At 49.7% G+C, this 14,889-nt stretch overlaps 1 protein-coding gene across 4 annotated transcripts in view; it reads left to right on the forward strand.

Annotated features, from left to right (window-relative positions):
• Nucleotides 1-59: 59 nt before the first annotated feature.
• The window catches only part of KPNA7 (karyopherin subunit alpha 7), a 59,823-nt gene continuing 44,993 nt past the window's right edge, over nt 60-14,889 (forward strand). For all 4 annotated transcript variants that reach the window (XM_072943295.1, XM_072943294.1, XM_072943296.1 and 1 more), the window contains exon 1: nt 60-883. The gene's annotated coding sequence lies outside the window, so the exon portion shown is untranslated. The remainder of the gene's footprint in view (nt 884-14,889) is intronic.

A 14,889-nucleotide genomic window follows, 5' to 3' on the forward strand; every position in this document is an offset into this window, starting at 1 on the left:
CGGCGCGGCCGGTCGGCGCACGCGCTGACTCGAGCGCGCGGCCGGGGTCCCCAGCTGGCCCCGCGGGGGCGGGTCGCGCGTCTGAGGGGCGGCGGCGGCCCCTCAGAGGTCCGCGTCACGAGACCGCTGGAAGGTGGCGGCGGGGCAGCGAGGCCGTCTTACTCCTCTGGAGCAACGTCCTCAGACTTACGGATCGAAGTGTGGAGCCTTCGCGCTTTCACAAGTGCTTTTGTCGTGAAATGAATCACTGAGACTCGGCGCCTTTCGAGCCACATGGACCCGACGAACCCTTACATCTTTCTCCCTTGGTAGAGTCCCCTCAGAGCCGGTCTGCCTCTGTGCGAAGTCTCTCTGAGGAACCTTCTCGACTCTTCCTCGGTCGGAATCACTTGTTCCCTTCTCCCCAGATGGCGCCATAGGACAGAGGAGTTGGGGAAGTTCAGCAACTGCCCCCCAAACTCGGGAAGACAGTGCCCTGAACCCCTCTTCCCTCCAGACTTGCCGCCCTTGAACCCACAGAAGTTCTGGACCAGCTCTGCTGGGCCTCTGGTGGGTTACAGGTTTGACCCCAAACCTTGGCTGTTAGGTGATGTTCACCAATGTGAACTTGGCCAGTTCTGGATTTCAGAACCGCACTGTGCTCTCTGGGGTCAGTTCATCCAGCTGTTCATGGAGCTCTAATGCCCTGGAAACTGTTGGTTTTCCTTTATCCTGTGGCTACAAAGTCTTTGGTCCCTGAGAGATCGAGGACAGATTGAGTGCAGAAAAATCATTTGAAGTTAATAACCCCCTCGGAGAGACAACATCTTGGCCAAGGAAGGACAGTGTGCGTGGAAGCAAAGATTCCTCGTGTGTCTCCAAGTTAGGTGAACTCATCTTGGAGGTATGTAGAGCTGGTACCCAGAGTCGAAATACAACGATATTTCCCTTAGATCCCACCTCTTTATAAAGGACAGTTGCTTCTTTGAAGGAGTTAAGGGTAAATAAGAGTAACACATACAAATCAATAATACCAGACTATGATAAATAACAAGGAAAGAAATAATGTAGCCCAGAGAAGTTAACAGACGTTTAATATTAATCACTGGTTCTATCTTTTGAGTTACTATTTTGCCTTTCAGCCTAAACAAAGCTCAATGTCTGATGCATTTCACTTCACAGAAATCATTCCAGATGGTGGAATCTTAATTCCACAGGGGCTCTAAATGAAACCACCTTGTTCTGTAACTGAGGAAACAGGACCAGAGGACTTTGAGACTTGAAGAAGGTTTCGAGATAAGTCAGTGGCAGGGCTGACCTGATACCTAGATCCAGAACATCTCCCAGAATCCCATCATGTTCTGGTGTATGAGCCGCTGGAATTCCAAGGAGGGCAAGTTATTTTTAGTGCTTGTTTTTTAGACTTGGTGTAATGACCCTGATCTGGTATCCACTATGAGGACTCTGCCTTTAAAAAAATTAATTCCAGGGAAGGTGGTACTTAGAAATGGGAAGTGGGAGGAAGACGGCAGTTGGACACTGCCATGGGGTGACTTTATTTGCTTTATTGATTCAATTGGAATTAGAATAGGACTGAAATGGACTTTTGGTCAAGCTTCAGGTCATCAAATATTTAATGCATGTATTCAGCAAGTGCCAAGTATTGTGTTAAGCATCTTGTACAATATACAGAAGAGCTGGGTAAGATTCCACTGTCCTCAAGGAACTGAGAGAGTAGAATGAGACCAGTTCACAAATAGTTTTAAATACAAGGAAATGCACAGTGCCTTGAACCTGGAAGCTTCTAGTTAATGTTTGTTGAATGAATAAATAAAAACAGTCTGGGATTTCAAAGAATACAGAGGTTACCCCTAGTTGTGAATAGGAGGAGGGCTTGTATAGACACATTTGGAACATAACTGATCTTAGGTTGGAAAGGATACGTGTTTGCAAAGGCCTAAGGATTTCCTTCTGCTCAGGAGAGCTTTGATTTAGTATCTGGAATGTGAATTTGGAGAGTAAGAAGATGGGATCTTGCTTGTGCCACTAGTTGAGTAACAGTGAACACTTACTGCCAATCTGTCTCCATTTCTGTCTTCCACGGGTCACTCACTGCCCTTCACCAAGTCACCACAAAGACTGTTGGAAATCTCACTGAATCAATGCCTATTAAAGCTGTAAGTAAACAAAAGGACAAAAACATAAATGCATACTCTGTGTTAACACTTAATAGTTCTTGTGCTTTAGATGTCCCAATTGCTGGGTTTGGTCCCAAGGTGGGGGAAGTTTCCTGTAGAAAGGATCTTATACGATTCAGTGCAGAGGGACTGAAAAATGCTGCAGATTTTTCCTAGGCTGCTCACTCACTCCGTTCATTTCCATAGCGCAGGGATGGGGCCAGTGTATGTGTTTAGGGACATAAGGTAGCCTCAGATGGTATATAAATAGCATACTATCACAAAATACCATACTTTCAAGCATACACACAAGCATACTTATGAATACCAAGTTTTCCTAATTTGGTAAGTGAAGTGTGTAGTCCACAAGGAATTATTTCTCTCTCTGCCATGAACTGACTGGTCTTGGGCAAGCCACTGAGCCTGTCTACCTCTGGCCCCCTTCCCTCCCCAGCAAAGTGAGGAGTGGCTCTGGAATTTTCTGAGTGTTGGGAGACCTCAGGGGACTCTCCTCCTGCAAACAGTGATGAGGTTTTAAAACCTCAGGGAATGCCCCTTGCATTTCTTCAGCAAGAAGGTCGCTGCCGTCAGCTGCTAGACTTGAGAGCCCAGCAGAGCCTCCCCTTTCCTGGTGTTGAAATCTTACAGAATGCTAGAAGATACTCAGCAAGTGTCTCAGCGTCGTGCGTAATGGGCCCTGTGCCAAGTTCTCTTGTTTAAACTTCACATTCCTATGAGGCAGGTGCTGTTATCATTCCTCATTTAATAGCTGAGAAAACAGGAGGTGGGATACAGCAAGTTGCCCAAGGTCACACTGCTGAGAAAGTGGGATTCATTTGTCTGACTTCAAAGTGTAAGAATGAGACTTATTTTATGTAATTACAGAGATGAAGATTAGATCAAAATAAGGGCAAAGTAGAGGGAGACATACTCTAGCTCAGTACTGGGTGGGATTTTTGAACCGTGATTGTCAGTTAAAACTGCAATGGGATTTTTTTTTTTTTAACTGGGAAGGTTCAAGTACAAGTTGGATCACCAGTTTTATCAGGGGTATTATGGAAGGGAATCCCAAATTGGCCAACAGTTGGACTAGATGCCCTCTGAATGTCCCTTCGAGCCCTAAAATTCTAACATAATTCCAAGATTTTGTGGTTGGGTGTCTCCCTGGAAATTCACACACAGCCGTTGGAAGCCCCACCACCAGAGGGCAGCATCTTCACCTTTGGTCCATCTGCACAGAAGGACCCAAACGCGGTTCCCTCTGGAGTTGCCTAGGGAGCGCCAAGTTTGGAACTGTCTCAAGGGGAATATGGGCCCGTATGAAGATGGAGAGGGATCCATCAACAGAATACTAACACCCCTCCCTTTATCAGCCTGGACAGAGATTTCTGTTTGCCAGTGGATTGGAGGGAGGTCAGAGGGCTGAAATTCAAAGGGAAGACCCCATCTCCAGGGAGCTGGGGACGAGTGCGTTCTGAGGGCTGCAAACGGGAGGAGCCCTCATCACACTGCCCACTCCACCCCTGCACCCCAAAGACTTGGACAGTGAGAAGTGGACTGTTAGAAGGTGACAAAAGAAATCCTATGACGCTTGGGAAGGTTGAAGGACCCAGGAAGAGAAGACCTGGAGGGACTGTAAAAACTCAGGTTGTCCTGCAGGACCCTGGGTATCAAAACCAGAGCAGGCAAGTGGGTTCCACTGGGGACAGGGCTCTGCTTGATTTAAGGGAGGGCTCTGTGACCATGGCGGGAAGGGCTACCTTGGGAGGAGTCACACTCCATCCAAGGAAACACCAGTGAGTACAACATACAAAACTGCCTGCCCTCACGGAGCTGACCTGCCCCTGTCTGAGCATCCTGGGAGATGCTGAGGCAGCGCTTGGGGGCGGGAGGCAGACTTTGGGTCATTATCCTGGATGGACTTTAACATCCCTTCCTGTAACTTCCTCAGCTTTATGAAACCCAGTTTGTCTTCATATCTTTGATAAACGCTTAATTTGCAAAGACCCTCACTAAGACAGCATAGTTTTTACGGTTTCCAGCAGACCCAAGCCTGTGAATTAGGACATAGAGACACAATGGAATTGCATGTTGGTGGTCTGAGCCCAAGGAGATCTGTAGTTCTTGTCTCTCTGAGGGGCAGCCCCACTGGGTGCACCCCTTTGGGCCCCATGACCTTGACTGGCCGTGGGCAGGGCTGGGCTTGGCATTTGCCTCAGACAGAGGAGAGCAGGGAGCAGAAAATGAGCACAGAGCATTTGGGCATCAACTTTTCCAAAGCAGTATGGCTCCACCTAGAGGTGGTATGGACCCAGTGATGGATTCAGTTGATGGAAGCTCCCAAATGCATCTGCATCTCTTGATTGCACTATCATCCATGGCCTGTCTCAAGCAGCTTGTCATTCATTCACTCATTCATTTATTCATTCATTCAACAAGAGTTGAATAAGAGAGGAGTGGTTTTCTTCTTTCTTCTTTTGGCCACTAAAGGGCATTAGCACAGGGAGACTGGACCCGACAAGGGGTTACCATACCTGGAGCCTCCTCTTCTTTGAAGAGATGAGCCAGGATCCCCAGGGTTGATTCTGGAACAAGCCCATGACTGTTTCATTCAGGGGGTCTTTGTTCTTTTCCAGCCTGTGATGTTGTAACCCACCTGAGGGGAGAGAAGGAGGCAAATGCTAGTGGTTACATTTCAGGCCCGGATTCTACCTTTCAAGTCCCACAGCCAGAACTTCCACCTACAGTCTCTGTCTGCTCTGGGTTCCTGGGACCAACCTTCCACACCCATCTCCTGGGGCTTCAGTTCTTGTCCCGATGACTTTCTTGGAGTCCTGGGCTGTCCCTGAGCCCCAGTCTGAGATGAGACCCTACCATTGCTTCTTTGGGTGTTTGCAGTTTGCTGGTCTAGGGCACCCCATCTCTGAGCTTTGCGCACAAACCAAGACTCCCCAGCTACTCTCTGCCAGGCTGGGACCTTCTCTTGCATGTCTTGGTTTGCAAGCCACACCAAGTCTCCTTGACCCCTTCATCTTCTTCTACCCAGGTAGGCTGATCCTACGCCAGGCTCAGCCCTCACTGTCAGAGACCAACCTTGACCAGTGGGTTCCTGAGCTACGGAAAGAACTTCCTACGAGGTGTGTGTTCTCTCCTCCCTGAGGAGCACACATCCCCCCACACTGCTATTGCCTGCTGGAAGGGGGGCTCTGTCCATCCAAAACTGGGGGGTCCATGGGTCCAAGTAATTGGACATCCATTAATTCTTGGTTCCTGTTTTGCCCCATGGCCCCAGCTGGAGAGGCAAAGAGGAAGGCGCCTTTCAGATCCTTCCGTCAAGCACAGAGAACCTAGGGACGCACATGAGAAGCCAAAATGTTTGGACTTTCTTGTCCTAGATGGTGTATGACATTCGTCACCTCTGGGCCTTATCTTAGAGCCTCTTTGGAAGTTCATGGGCACAGGTGATGCTGGATGTCTCGTTGCCCTCAATAGGGAGCTCTTCTCATGCAACTCGCCCCCAAGCCGGCTGTTCGCTCTGGGCAGCGGCACAGTCTATTTTGCCAGGAATCAGCATTGTTATGGTTGCTGAGATCATGAATGCGTGGCCCCGATGCCCAAACCAATAGCCACTTTCCTGACTGACCAAGGTCATCAGCGGTATTGCTGACTCCCCTAAATCCACAGACCCCAATGAAATCCCCTCCTGAGACGTGCCCCAGTCAGGTTCCTGACCTCTCTCCAAGCCCCTCCTTTGAGAAGTGGGGTGCCTTCTCCAGGAGGCCGATGCAGGCCTTCAGGTCAAGGCCACATACGTATATATACATGATGGAATACTCAGCCATAAAAAAGGGTGAAATTTTGCCATTTGCGGCAATGTGGGTGGACTCGAAGGGCATTACACTAAGTGAAATAAGTCAGACAGAAAAAGAGAAATACCGTATATCATTTACATGTGGAATCTAAAAAATAGTGTCTAAAAGAACAATCTAAAAAATAAAATATAAAGATTAAAAAATAGAATCTAAAAAAAGCCAAACTAGTGAATATAACAAAAAAGAAGTAGACTCACAGATACAGATACAGGACAAACCAGAGGTTACCAGTGGGGAGAGGGAAGCGAGGAGGGGCAAGATAGGGGTAGGGGAGTAAGAGGCACAAACTATTAGGTATAAAATAAGCTATAAGGATACATCGTACAACACAGGGAATACAGTGTTTTATAGTAACTACAAATGGAGTATAAGCTGTAAAAACTGTGAATCAGTATGTTGTACACCTGTAATTTATATAGTATTGTACATCAATTATAGTTCAATTTAAAAAAATCTGGTGTGGCGGGGGAGGGTACAGTGTATGCTTAGCATGCACGAGTTCCTGGGTTCATTCCCCAATACATCCATTTAAACAAAGAAACAAAGAAAAGCCTAATTAACCCCCAAAATTTAAAAAAAAATCTAGAAATGAGAAAAAAAAAAAAAGAAAACAGAGGTCTGAGAGGGTTTCCACACTTGCTCAAGGTCAAGTGGCAAAGCAATATGGAGACCAGAATCATGTCCCCGACTCTGTCATGTCTCTCTGAGTATCTCGATGTCTGGACATGGAAGGAGTGTTCCTGGCTTACAGCATGTCTCTGAAATGTGCAGGAAGCCATGGAGAGCCCTGAGCCCCCACCTGCCGCCTCCTCCCTGCACGGCCCCTGCCCCACACCTACCCTCCGTGGTGTCCCTTCAGCCTGTTCCTCTCTGGGCTTCTGCTTGAACTTCACGTTGCCAAAGTGTGTGATGACCCCAGTCAGCCTGTACACACTGATTTTCTCCTCGGTGCTGAAGCCCAGCACATCAAAGGCTACCTGCAGGGAGGAGAAAGCCAGGAAACTTGTAACTTCCTGTCCCACAGAGTGGAGGCCACCACCGTGTGGTGTGGACTCTGGAGGTCAGTCACACACACCCTGACTGGAGAGAGGTCTGTTTTCCTCCAAGAATACCACACCACATCCTCTGCAAGATAGTCACTGTGTTTATTTAACTTTCTGGCTTCGGTTTAGTCATCTGCAAAATGGGGACAGTAGGTGATCATAAGGATAAACCAGAATGATGTGTAAATGTTGAGTCCGGTGCTTGACACAGAATAATAAATGGGGAGTAGTGTTAACTTTCCATCATTACCACTGTTACAACTTTATGCGAGGTTCTGGGAGAAGGGGAGGCAAAGATGCGTCAGCAATCGATTCTGCTGTCAAAGAGGAGAGAGTACAGAGTACTCCTAACAGAGGTCCCAGGTGCTCGGTGTTACAGAGGAGGAGAAACAGTGCAGTGGGAACTCAGGGTCTTAGAGGGTCACGTCTGGCCACGCTGGGGAGGAAGAAAAGTCACGTGGAGTGGATGGCCCCCCGAGTCCCTGTAGAATTCTAGTTCAAGTCTGCAAGGAGAAACTCTGCTTGCTACGACAGGCTGGGGATAAATGCCAACAGCAACACCTGAAATCTAGGGAAGAATCTGGGCTGCTGCTGTGAGTGCCCCCGCTCCCCAGTTCTGGAGGTCGTGCATGCAGGATCCCAGTGTTTCCCTGTCTTTCACCAGCCACATCCACCCACTCAAGTCTGTCATCGTCCCCGTCATCCATGTTATCTACCACGGTGACGCTCTGGTTCACCCAGTGGTACTCCTTAGGGTTGAGGACCAGGAGCAAGCTCTCTGCCAAGAACAAGAAAAAGAGTTAGGGGCTTGGTGACATGTGGTTTTCTACTCTTTTACTTTTAAGCCAGATCTCTAAACACCTCTCATGTGCCACCATCATGGGGGTTACAGAGCTGAAAACGACATGATCCCTGTCTTCTGGGATCACCTAGGGTCATGGAGGAACTTGAACTGGGCACATGAGGGACTTCTGAGTGGCAAGGAGGTCTCAGGAACATGGTTGTAACCTCCATCACTTGGCCCAGTACCTGGCACCTCTTAGGCAATGGATAGATATTTTTGGAATAAATGAATACATATTTTCTCCCTCCTTCCTATAAAGAGCAGATCACACTCAAAGGCAGAAGGTAACACAAGGATTGCAGCAGACAATAAAAGTCACTTGCATGTCATCTACATGGGATGTTGTTACTTATACAGAGAAAAATGTTCACTTCTATTTTTCCTCAAATGTGTGCTCCTCTTCATCTCTGTTTTTTTCACTTTTGGAAGAGACTTGGGTGTAAGAAATATTTTCCTTTCCTTTTCCCTCTACTATTAGAAAAACTACAGCCCAAGAAGGAAGATAAACGGTACCTGCCACTCTGCTCCAAGGTCAGGGAGGCAATAGGGCTTAGTGGGGAGTGTGGCAAAGAGGAGAGCTTGGGCTCCATCCAGAGGGGCCACCACCACTCCACTGTCCTGGTTAGTGCCACATGGGAGGGCAGGCCCATAGCTACCAGATCTTTTGCTATTCCAGAGAAACCTGGAAATTGGGTTTTTATGTGAAGACTGTCCAATGTCAAAATGCCATCTATTAATGAAAAAGTCACTGTGTCCAACATGAATAAAACCCATTTGTGAGTCAGGAATGATACTCAATGCCCTAGTCTCTGGCTGGGCTAGGAGGTGTGTATGTGGAAGACTGAGAGTTCATCCCCTTCCTGACCTTAGATCCTGAGCAGGTCTGCCATGGACAGTTGGGTAGGTTGGTGCCTGTACAAGGGCATTCAGCTGAGTGAGTGAGTACAGTCTGCTTGTCGAGTTGTGCACTCAGTGGGCTACATCCACCCAGAGGGAAGCCTGTTACACGTGACGGTCCTGGGCTGACCTCTCTGCTGCTGTCTGAGCAAGACATGGGGCCAGGGGGTGTCTGAAGCCCTATGTCCCAGGTCCATGTTCAGCCATAAGTTGCAAACATCCCAAATCCCCGTCTGTGAATCTGACCAACAATGGAGAGAAGCCTCATAAAGCTGTTGTGATGATGCAATGTGAGTAGAACTTAGAGAAATTTCACTGTAACTTCATCACATAACTCTGAACAAAAGGGATTTGTGCAGAACCACAGGGATGACACTAAACCCTCCTCATGTGGGAATTCTTCCATGACCGGAAATCGAGGAAAAGCCAGCAAAGGGACAATCAGACAGACAGAAAGCTCTTTACCGACAAGTTCAGGCTTCTCGTTTGAGAGAATCTGGTGGAAGATGTGATAGCTCCTCTCAGCTGCTTGCTGCAAGATGACATGAGATTTCTCTACGAGATCTGGAAAAGAACAAGCAAACAGGCCCTGACATTCAGCCCACTCTGCTTGGAGTGCCGGGCTCCCCTCCCCTTAAAGCCACAGCCAGTCACATGGCCTCGGCAGGGGGCTGGGGGACTGGCTCCGGATGGAGGGGAGACGGGAGCAGGGCCGGCTTCCTGGGCATGAGACAGGCTGCATTCAGAAGGGCCCACACTCAGTTTGCTGTTCCTCTGCTGCTGTTCTGAAATGCTTAATACTGTTTGCACAAGGGCCCCGCATTTCCCTCGTTCCCTGGGCCCCGCACATGATGTTGCTGGTCCTGCCCCCAGGAGCCCTCCCAAAGGAGCCTGACTCCCCGCTGGAGGTCAGCTCCAGCCAGTTTGCCCATAGTTCCCTGAGCAGAGAGGAAAGGGGAGGGTCGTGAGGGAGGAACCCTGTGACTCCAGACCAACCTGTGACCCAGATTTGGCTGTGGACACTCACTGACTGGCCGCCTGAATTCTAAGGTCACTGCTGGAATGTAATGGCCAGAGGTGGCTGTGTGTGGGGAACCATAGATTTCCCACGCTGATGGGCAGAGAAGGAAGTGCACAGTTCTCGGTCTCGGAGCTAAATCTAGGGTCAGAGGGTAGCCTGCAGGTTTGGCGCATTTGTTAGAGAGAGGAGGGCTCTGCAGGAGGGGCTTGGCCCTTGGAAATTCCGCTCAGAGGCAGGCATGGTGGGAATCTGGCCAGCCTTACAGAGAGACACTGCATCTTTCTCCCTGACCTTTGGCAGAACCATGGACTAACTCCCTGGAAATAGGAGTCTCTGTATCTCCATCACCGTTTGCCCTCATCTATACTCCTCACCTGTCCCCACCTCCTCCCCACCCAGCCCTGTTTTCTTAAGCTCCCTGCATGCATCCCAGGGGCTCAGGCAGTGAGAGGCCCCAGTAGGAGATGTGGAGTCAGCAGGGAAAGGCAGGGCACGGCTGGGCTCCTTCTATGACCCCAGCTCCCACCTGACAGCCGCACTGGCTTCAGAATCCCCCAGAGCCCTGGGGACAGCAGCAATCTTACATCTATGCAGCCAGGGTCCCTCGAGAGGGGGGCAGTCCACAGCTTTCAGCCACTGCCAATCTCTGACTCCCTGTTTTGACTTTTCAGCCCCTCTGTCACTGTGTTCTTAGACAGTGAACTGGGCTCTCGGGAGCAGGTAATTAGGTTTATTTATTTATTCTTAGAGGTGGGGATTGAACCCAGCACCTCATGCATGCTAAGCATGCACTCTACCACTTGAGCTACACCCTCCCCCCCACCCCCGGGCTCTGCTTGACGTAGACACCAATAGAGGTCCCTGGGACAGAGACACTGTGACTTGCCTCATCCAATTGGCATTTCAATCAGCCCTGACTTCCTTCCTTGGAATGGGGTGATGCTGCCTGTCCCGCCACCCCTAGGGCTACCGCTGCCCCCGTCACACTTACAAAGCGAGAGGAGTTGTTGTTCCTGATGGTCTTGGCGTTCCCGAAAGCCTCCAGCACAGGGTTTGCCTGGATGATCTGATCCTCCAGGGACCCCTGACCCAGAGAGAAACACAAGGTGGGTTGGCCTATCAGCTGCTGCTTGGGGACCTGAGGCCTTCAAATGACGGTGGCGGATGTGCCGGGAACCCAGGGGGGAAACAGCCTTGGGGAGGTGGGGAAATCAGGGCTGGAGAGGACCTGGGAGAAGAGCCACTGCCTGATGACTGTCCCCATGACATCAGAGGGCACCTGCCAGATGATAGGCCTTGATTCTTAGCTGTTGTTTCCTCCCTTTGCTCTTGGTGGAGAGACTCCTGCATGAGCCTGAAAACCCTTCCCTTGGTGCCCCTGTCTTCCTCCAAAGCCTCCTTTCCTCTTTGTTGACTTCTTACCGCTGCCACTGGCCCAGCTAATACTCCCTGTGCCCTGGGGCTGCCAGGGCCTGCAGAAGCAGCTTAGCCAGGAGCTGGTGCTCCCCTCCCTCCCCTGCCAAGCACAGGGCGCTCTGGCACTGGCCCTTCTTGGGGTAGACACAGCCTGGGGGCATCAGAATCCGTCTTTTGGGTCAGGTCGGGACAGCAGCCACCTTCTCCCTGTGGGACCCCACCCAAGTCCCTTCTTTCAAAGCCTCTGTCTTCTCATCTGAAAAGTGGCCCCAACACTGAGCAGAGTCACATGGGCTCTGCTATGCGTGCCCGAAGACGGGGTGGGCTGGGGAGGAGAGACCCCCAGTCTGCCCGGTCAGCCCTACCTTCCTGTCTGAGGACTGTTTGCCAGTTCCTCTAATATCGGCAAAGTACTGGGTGACATTCTTCGTGTTCTCCGTCTTGCCAGCACTGGATTCTCCACTGCAGGTGGAAATCGGGAGCAGACGAGTGACGTACCAAGAGGGGACTGGCCGCAGAGGAGCAAAGCAATGAGAAGTGTAGGTTGGGCATTGTCACATCTCACTCCTCAGCCAGGACAGACAGGGTGGGCTGGGGAGGGGGCACTCGGGGTCTTGGAGCCTCCCCCTGGGTTTAGCAGGTGCAGGCTCACTGGCCCCTGCTAAGCCCACTAGCTGCCTGCAAGTTTCCATACAGTGTCTCACCAATTAATTCTGAGAAGCTTAATCACATGTGTAAGACACAGACCTAATTATACGTATATAGACTGAGAGGCAGAAGGGACACTTATGTGATTAGCATGGACTGATTCTCACGTTCTGTAGAGACGAAAACAGCCACAGGAAGATGTAATTAGAAAACCCTTAGAAACCTGACATTTGATATCACCCTAAGCATACAGTCTGCATCTCCCTACCTCCCACCCAGTTTGGAGAGTGACTGCAGCAGTCCTTAAATGCCGAAGATCTAGGATCCCTTGAGGTCTGAGGCTACCCGCCTGTCTCTGCAGCACACATCCTTGTGGAAGGGGCCAGCAAGTTATCAGCCACTCCGTTTCGATCAGCCCTGCCCCATAAAGCTACCCAGTTGTAAGCAACATAAAGAGAAATAGTAATAAATACCATTTCACAGGGCCTCTGTACTATACGGTGGAGAGCACACAGGAGATGGTTAAGGGTTGACTTGAGACCTAAGCAAGTTATTTAGCTCGGCATCCTGTGTTTTTGTGATGCTTAAATGAGATGGGGTATGAGGTAGGGCCAGTACTTAGCAAATGCACTCACCAAACACTGGTACCTGGTATTAGTATCACATGGTACTGCTGCTCGACATTTACAAAAATTTCAAGGGGTGGCATGGGGTCAGGGTTGGCCTTGGGTAGCATGTGGTTTTAATGCATTTGGAAACCTAACGGTGAAAGAATTTTTCTTGCTCTGCCGGGGCTGTCACGGCAGCCTCCACCGCACACACTCACGAGCATGTCATGATAGGCATTGTCCGAGATGGAGAAGAGGTGAGATAGCATCTCCGTGCGTGTCTTGACTTTGTACATCTTGGCCACGCGGGACCTGTAGATGGGCAGCCACCTGTAGGGATTGATGGTCATGCAGAACAAGCCTGAGTAGGTCTGGTGGGAGGGAAGGAAGATGGCTAGCTGGCCCTTTCTCCTGATGCCCTCTTCCCTCCAGGCCCTGGTCCATCACAGCCTGGTTGGAGGTCAGTGCCAACCTGGAGAGTTACGGGGGTGTTCCCTCTAGGGGGGCAAAATCTATGTCTGAGTCTTTATTCAGTAAGCAAAACCAGCCTTCTCTTTCATATGTTTCTGTTTTGTTTTCTTTTGGTTTAATTATTTGAATTGCTAACACAGTCACTGTATGGACAAATACTGCCCCCTCCTCCGGCAAAGAAGCTCTGTGTAGGTTTCTAATATCCCCTTCCAGGGTTTCTGATGCACAAACAAATCCAGAGACACATTCTTACCCTCTCACCTTGTTATTAAAACAAATGGTAGTATTCTATAGTACTGTTTTATATCTTGCTTTTTCCACTTAATGCACATTGGGGAGATTTTTCCATGAGAGTTCACAGAGATTTTGGGGTTTTTTTAACAGCTTCTGAGTCCTCATCATGTGGATAATGTCCTCGACTGGTGGGCAACTGGGTTTCATCTTTTAAGAAAAGACACCAGCTTCTCTTTTCGCCCCAAAGCAATTTTGTAAGGAAATCCCGTTTTTTTAAAAAAAATCAGAAAAACCAGTGAGGTAGTGAAAGATATTTTCTGAGAGCAGGAAATGGTTAACTCCATTCTCCTGTTGGACACTCATACTGACCCCTGGTGCCCCCACACTGCCTCTTTTCATGTCAATTTAAAATTTTCCATTTTCATCCAAGTGGGGATACGCGCCCCCCAGCTTCTCCTTAGCAGAGCTGTGATATATTGTGTTATAAAAGGAACTTTACTAGGGAAAGGATATAGCTCGGTGGTACAGCACGTGCTTAGCATATGTAGGGTCCTGGGTTCAATCCCCAGTACCTCCAGTTAAATAAATAAATAAACCTAATTACCTTGCTCCCCCCAGCTCCCCCTCCCCGCAAAGGAACCTTATTATATAGAAACCGATGCAAAGAAAGAGAAGCAAAGAGAAGAGAACGAGAACCCACGTAGAGTCGAGAGAATGACACATTGTGTCTCATCCTAGGACTCAGCCACTGAGTCACTCTTTCCTTCCAGCCCTGTCTGGGGTGTGGGGGTGGGGCAGATAGCGACTGGAAGCTGGTTCTGTCCCTGTTTGGTCAGAATGAAAAGGAGAGGTCCCCCACCACCCTTGCAGGAGGGACACTCGATGATAGTAGCTGGGACCTGGGAGCCGCCCTGCCTGCCTGAGGTTTCCAATCAGTGATTCAACCGAGGTGCTTGGATTTAAGAGGGGACTCCCTGGCCTGGTCCCTCAGGCCACGATTCACAGAGCCTGTACTGCCTTGGCCCAAAGTCATGATGTGGCCATGGGAGCAAGAGCTTGACTGCAGAGGGGTCCCGAGTAAGCCACAGCCCTGAGCTTGGCCATCCAGCCCACACAGACATCAGCCAAGCTCCAGACTCAGCCAGGAGTGGGTGTGGCTCTTCCCAGATTGGGGTCCAGTGATGCCCCACTAGCCTTCAGGCCTACCAGCCATCACCAAGAGCTTTCCAGAGATCTTCCAGCACCGCGTGGGGCTCTGGTGCTGCTGAGGGTCTGAGGCTGGAACTGAAGCAGTATTGAAGCTGTGCAAGGGGAGGAAGCACGAAGCTGCCATCTTGGCTGTCACCATAACCCAGGGAGGGGAAGTCCCCAGCGGCCTCTGACCTCGAAGTTAGGCTTCTGCTTGCTGATTCCTACCAGATCGCCTCTTCCCTTTTTAGTAAAGACATCCAGAGAGGCAAACACCAAAACTTCCTTATATCTTATTTTGAATTTAACCACCAGCACCTTCAGGAAGTCTCGGGATTTCCAAGATGGTCAGGATTTCCATCATGGTAACCCCTTTGCTCATCCTTGCACAGGGCTCAGTGTTTGTTGAATGACTGAATGGTCAGATAGATGGACACAAGGAAGAAAGAGAGGATGGAAGAAGGGAAGGAAAGGAGAGATGAATGGATGGG

Source organism: Vicugna pacos, chromosome 18 (genome assembly GCF_048564905.1).
Source record: "Vicugna pacos chromosome 18, VicPac4, whole genome shotgun sequence".
Lineage (NCBI taxonomy): Eukaryota > Metazoa > Chordata > Mammalia > Artiodactyla > Camelidae > Vicugna > Vicugna pacos.